Raw genomic sequence first — 6000 nt, 5'->3', positions numbered from 1 at the left:
ACAACAAACTGGACTGGACCGGCAACACTGAGGCCCTCTACAGGGCCAGACAAGGACAGAGCAGACGGCGCTTCCTCAGGAGACTCGGGTCCTTCGATGTGTGTAGCAGGCTGCTGCGCATGTTATACCAGTCTGTGGTAGCCAGCACACTGTTCTTTGCCATCAATTATGGGGAGTCAAACATGCAGAACATGCTGGTGAGGAGGGCCAGCTTTGTTGTGGTTAGTGCTAATGTTTGTAATGTAATGGTGACAACAGGACAGCCTGGAGACTGGTGGAGGGGAGGATGAGAGACAAACTGAAGTCTATTCTAGACAACCCCTCCCATCCCCTCTATGACGAGCTGTGGCAGATGGGGAGCACTTTTAGCCACAGGGTCATCCCACCCAGGTGCAATACGGAGCGGTTCAGGCGTTCCTTTGTGCCCGCGGCCATCAGACTGTAAAACAGCGCCTGAGCGTTCCGAGTGTTGTGGAGGTGTGCATGTATGTATGTATGTATGTGTGTGTGTGTGTGTGTGTGTGTGTGTGTGTGTGTGGGTGTGTGTATGTATGTGTACTCCTAGGCATATCAATTTATACAGACTGGATGTACATACAGACAGTATGAATTTTATTATATTCTGTACTATACATATGCTGTACATATGGATGTATATAGTACCTGTTCTTCTGGCAAATTTTCCCCTAGGGGAATCCATCCATCCATCCATCCATCCATCCATCCATCCATCCATCCATCCATCCATCCATCCATCCATCCATCCATCCATCCATCCATCCATCCATCCATCCATCCATCCATCCATCCATCCATCCATCCATCCATCCATCCATCCATCCATCCATCCATCCATCCATCCATCCATCCATCCATCCATCCATCCATCCATCCATCCATCCATCCATCCATCCATCCATCCATCCATCCATCCATCCATCCATCCATCCATCCATCCATCCATCCATCCATCCATCCATCCATCCATCCATCCATCCATCCATCCATCCATCCATCCATCCATCCATCCATCCATCCATCCATCCATCCACCCACCCACCCACCCACCCACCCACCCACCCACCCACCCACCCACCCACCCACACACACACACACACACACACACACACACACATACATACATACATACATACATACATCGCTCCCGCGCCATCTTTGTGAACGCCTTCACTGTCACAGCAATTTCCTCTCAAATTTCTGTGATTAAAAAAAAAAGAAGAAATGCCATGCCGAGCCGGATCCTCCAGGATTGAGCGTGCCAGCGAGCATGCAGGTGGGTGGGCAGAGGGAACAGGTGCATGGCCGGGGGCGGCCAGGGCCCTGAACAACCATGGGACCTCTCCGTGTTTTACATCCCGACACCCACGACTGTGTCTCCCTGTAGGCTACACCCACGACCGTGTAGCCACGCACTTCCCCACCATGGTGATTAAGTTAGAAGATGACACGAAGGTAACAGGCCTGATTTATCGACAACAAAGAGACGGCCTACAGGAGAGAAGTCAACAATCTGACACACTGGTGGAGAACAGCCTCTCTCTCTCTCTCTCTTTCAGTGCTGCCAAGACCAAGGAGCTGATGATGGCCTACAGGAGGAGAGGAGAGAGGCTGGACCCCATCACCATCAGTGGGTCCGTTGTAGAGAGAGTCAGTAATTAGTCTCATATCACTGAGGACCTACCGGTAACCTGTAATGTGCACAGCAACCATTTGGTGAAAAAGGCACAGCAACGTCTCTTTCACCTCAGATGACTGAACAGGTTTGGCATGGGGCCCAAGTTTCTACAGGTCTTCTACAGACACAACTGAGAGCATCCTGACTAGGAACATCACAGCGTGGTATGGGAACTGCTCTGCCCTCAACCACAAAGCACTGCAGAGGATAGTGAGTGCGGACTGCCCGACGCATCAGTGGATGTGAGCTTCCCTGAATCCAGGAGCTATACAATGGTCGGAGTGCCAGCAAAGCCAGCAGGATCATCAAAGAGCCCAGCCACTCCAATCATGGCCTGTTTCAGCTGCTGCCGTCTGGCGAATGGTATCGCAGCCTGAAGACCTGGACCCGCAGGCTCCGAGATAGGTTTGCACCAGGCAACTGGGCTCTCGTCTGCCTGCCTGTGACACAGACACACTCAGACTGGGTAGACTCAGACTGTAAGACCAGTAGACTACAGTAAAGACCAGTAGTCTAGTAAGTTATAGTGGGCTACAGACAGAGTTGATGAAGCAACCTCCCTCTCCAGCGTGTCCGTACACCTGCTTTCATTACAAACACATTCCTGCAGCGTGAAGGTATCAGAAGCCATCAGGCCTCTTTTTTTCCCCTCTGCAGGGTAATGCAGTCTCTCCCAGCCTCCCTATATTCCCCCAGCCTCAACCCGTGTCCCCCAGCATGCCAGGGGAAGCAGCTGATGAGGCTCAGGTGAACAACCCCAGGCCTTTCTCTCACAGAGAGAGAAGACAGAGCTGCGAGCGGTTTGGAACCGAGAGAGTTCAGTCTGTCAACGCTATTGACAGTCGTTACATAACACAGACTCCATCGTAGGTCAGAAAGTAGCTAGCTCCAAGGGTATACTGCGGTGTTATGGCATTCATCATTCCTGTGACACGCTGTACTGTGTTAGCTGTATGTCTGATGATTGATGTTCAGGTAGAATGGTATTTATTAAGCAGTGAGGTACAGTGATGCGTTGGACATTCCATTCACTTATGGCTTGTCGTGCAGTATATTTGAAGGCAAGCTTAATGTTCCAATATCCGCTTCTTTCTTTTGATAGTTTAATTTCATGCGTTTTCTACTTCATAGTGCAGATTCCTGCAACATAGGATTTTTTTCCTAATGTGACTGCTCCACTGTAGAGTTGACTGAATGTCCTCCTTGATTCATCACACAGTCACTACTCTGAAATGTGTCTCGTATGCAGAAAGCCTCACCTCTTCCAGACCTTCTGAAAACCAACACAAGTACGTCCATTGTTAGTTTGAGATCAGGGAGTCTTTCCCTATTCTGGGACACTGTGACCGAGGCCACGACCGACCACAACGATGAACCACGGCCGTCAGTAGGTGTCAGCACTGGAGGGGACAAAGGCCGACAGAGCCCTCTCACCGGCCTCGTCATGTGACGGCACTCACCAGTGGTGTCCCACACTGCCCCCCTGGTCACAGCTGGGCTCTGATTGGACATCTGCAACTGACCCCCATGACCTCCGGGGGCCAACATGCCCCCAGGGCTAACCTATGTTCACATGGGAAACACACAACTGAAATCATTTACCTCAGGCTTGACTTGTAGTCAGTGTGCGCGTGTGTGAGTGTGAGTGTGAGTGTGTGTGTGTGTGTGTGTGTGTGTGTGTGTGTGAGTGAACGGGATGGGGTTGTGCATGCTCTCTATGTTGCGTTGGATGGCACTCTAGTTCCCTCTCCTGGTTCACTAGTATCATAATGCCTCTGTGCCTTCCTCTGTGCAAGCCATCTACGGAATTACTCTATCTAACACCCCCCCACCCCTGGGATTTTATTTATTTAATCTATAGCATGTACATAACTCACCCATGACCCCACCCCCCGGGTTATTTATTTATTCAAATCAATATACAGTATATAAGTATATTTATAGTATATGTACATAATCCATCCAGACTCTTATCTATCCCATCCCAGCCAATTTTATACTTATAGAAAGGGTACTTAATGTAGAATTTGTGTTAATTTGTTAAATTGTAATTGTAAATTGTAACTTGTTAATTTGAAAATGTGTAATTTAGAATTGAGTATTATAGTTTATCTGTAGCATAATCTTAGAGCCGGCAGCAACATTTCACTGTGACTGTACACCGTACATTACATTGTGACAAATAAAAGGAATCTTGAATCTCTTCAGATTAAAGCTAGGTTGAAGCCTGCTGCTAAGCTAATGGACCTTCATCAGTGGGTCATGTTAAAAGTGTAGCTCATCAGGACTCCAGGTTATGCTGTAATCCAGATGGAGGCGATGATTTCACAGTAGTGTTCTTTATAAACACTGTACCATACTCTTTTCCCATGCCTGCCTGGTTTCTTAAGTGTTGGCGTAGGTGTAGATCGGAGATGTTAATTAAAGGGAATTAGTGACTGTGAAAGTGCTAATGATAGCATTCAAACTCAGAGGGCTAATGTAACTCTGGCCAAGAATAACCGTTTTCTTCTTGGTTGACTGGTCTTCTTCGCTCCATAATGGTTCATCAAGAAAGTTCAACAATTCGAACTTGTAAAACAATCAACACCTCAGATTGTTCAGTACCATATTTTTCCTACAGTAGATGAGCCATACTGTATGAAAATTTGAAGTTGGAATTAGGAATGGAGTCATGTTTTTGATGACTTTAAGTGTGAATGAGGCTGTTTGAGAGGTTTGAATTCTAAGTGTCTTGCCTGGTGGTGAGCGCAGTTGTTGAAGTACAGTAAAATAGCTACAGTAGCCTACTGTAACAGGGGACAATCTGTGCTGGTGATCTTTTTTTTTATTTTTATCATCATCTTTTTGAGGCACTTGACAAACCCTTCAGATAAAACTAAAAAAAAAGTAATTATTCTTTGCAGTCAGTCAGTGTAACATTATAGTCTCACTGACACACACTCTAGTCACCATCTGACCATCCACCATCTACTAACAACCATCCACCATCTACTAACAACCATCCACCATCTACTAACAACCATCCACCATCTACTACCAACCATCCACCATCTACTAACAACCATCCACCATCTACTAACAACCATCCACCATTTACTAACAACCATCCACCATCTACTAACAACCATCCACCATCTACTAACAACCATCCACCATCTACTAACCACCATCTACAATCTACTAACAACCATCCACCATCTACTAACAACCATCCACCATCTACTAACAACCATCCACCATCTACTAACAACCATCCACAATCTACTAACAACCATCCACCATCTACTAACAACCATCCATCTACAATCTAACAACCATCCACCATCTACTAACAACCAACCACCATCTACTTACAACCATCCACCATCTACTAACAACCATCCACCATCTACTAACAACCATCCACCATCTACTAACAACCATCCACCATCTACTAACAACCATCCACCATCACCATCTACTAACAACCATCCACCATCTACTAACAACCATCCACCATCTACTAACAACCATCCACCATCTACTAACAACCATCCATCCACCATCTACTAACTAGTCATGGTTGATGTACTCCCTAGTCTGAGGCCTGAGGTGTGGTTCTACTGCTGAAGCTGTTCTCCCAGGGCTGTCAGGCCAAAATGTGTCCAGGGTAAGAAGTCAAATTATCTACCAACATTGTGTGAATTTTTTTTGGCACTTTTTTTGGGCACTGAGCCCTAAACAATAATAGCTGGCCTGCACCAGGGGCCTATTTTACAGTATCCAATCACTAGTATCCAGACATTTTCGAGCACATTCATCAAGAGGCCATTTGGACCCGACTCGGCATGTCATCACCAGTCAAGTCCAGCCAAGTCCAACCCAGCCCCAGCACCGTCCAGATCCGCCAAGTCCAGATCAGCCCCAGCCTAGTCCAGTCAAGCCCCTGTCCAGCCCAGCCCAGCTTAGTCCAGTCAAGCCGCAGTCCAGCCCAGCCCAGCTTTGTCCAGACAAGTCCCAGTCCAGTACATTCCAGTCCAGTTTACCAAGATACTGAAGGAAGGACTTGTCAGTGAGGTAGGTAGACTCAGCCCAGCAGCCTTCTTCTCCAGCTCAGAGGCCCAGAGTCTCTCCAGTCCAGAGTCTCTACAGCCCAAAGTCTCTCCAGTCCAGAGTCTCTACAGCCCAAAGTCTCTACAGTCCAGAGTCTCTACAGTCCAGAGTCTCTACAGCCCAGAGTCTCTACAGCCCAGAGTCTCTACAGCCCAGAGTCTCTACAGTCCAGAGTCTCTACAGCCCAGAGTCTCTACAGCTCGAAGTCT

The sequence above is a fragment of the Borostomias antarcticus genome (genome assembly GCF_949987555.1).
Source record: "Borostomias antarcticus genome assembly, chromosome: 16".
NCBI classification, from domain to species: Eukaryota; Metazoa; Chordata; class Actinopteri; order Stomiiformes; family Stomiidae; genus Borostomias; species Borostomias antarcticus.
This window is presented reverse-complemented; position numbering follows the sequence as displayed.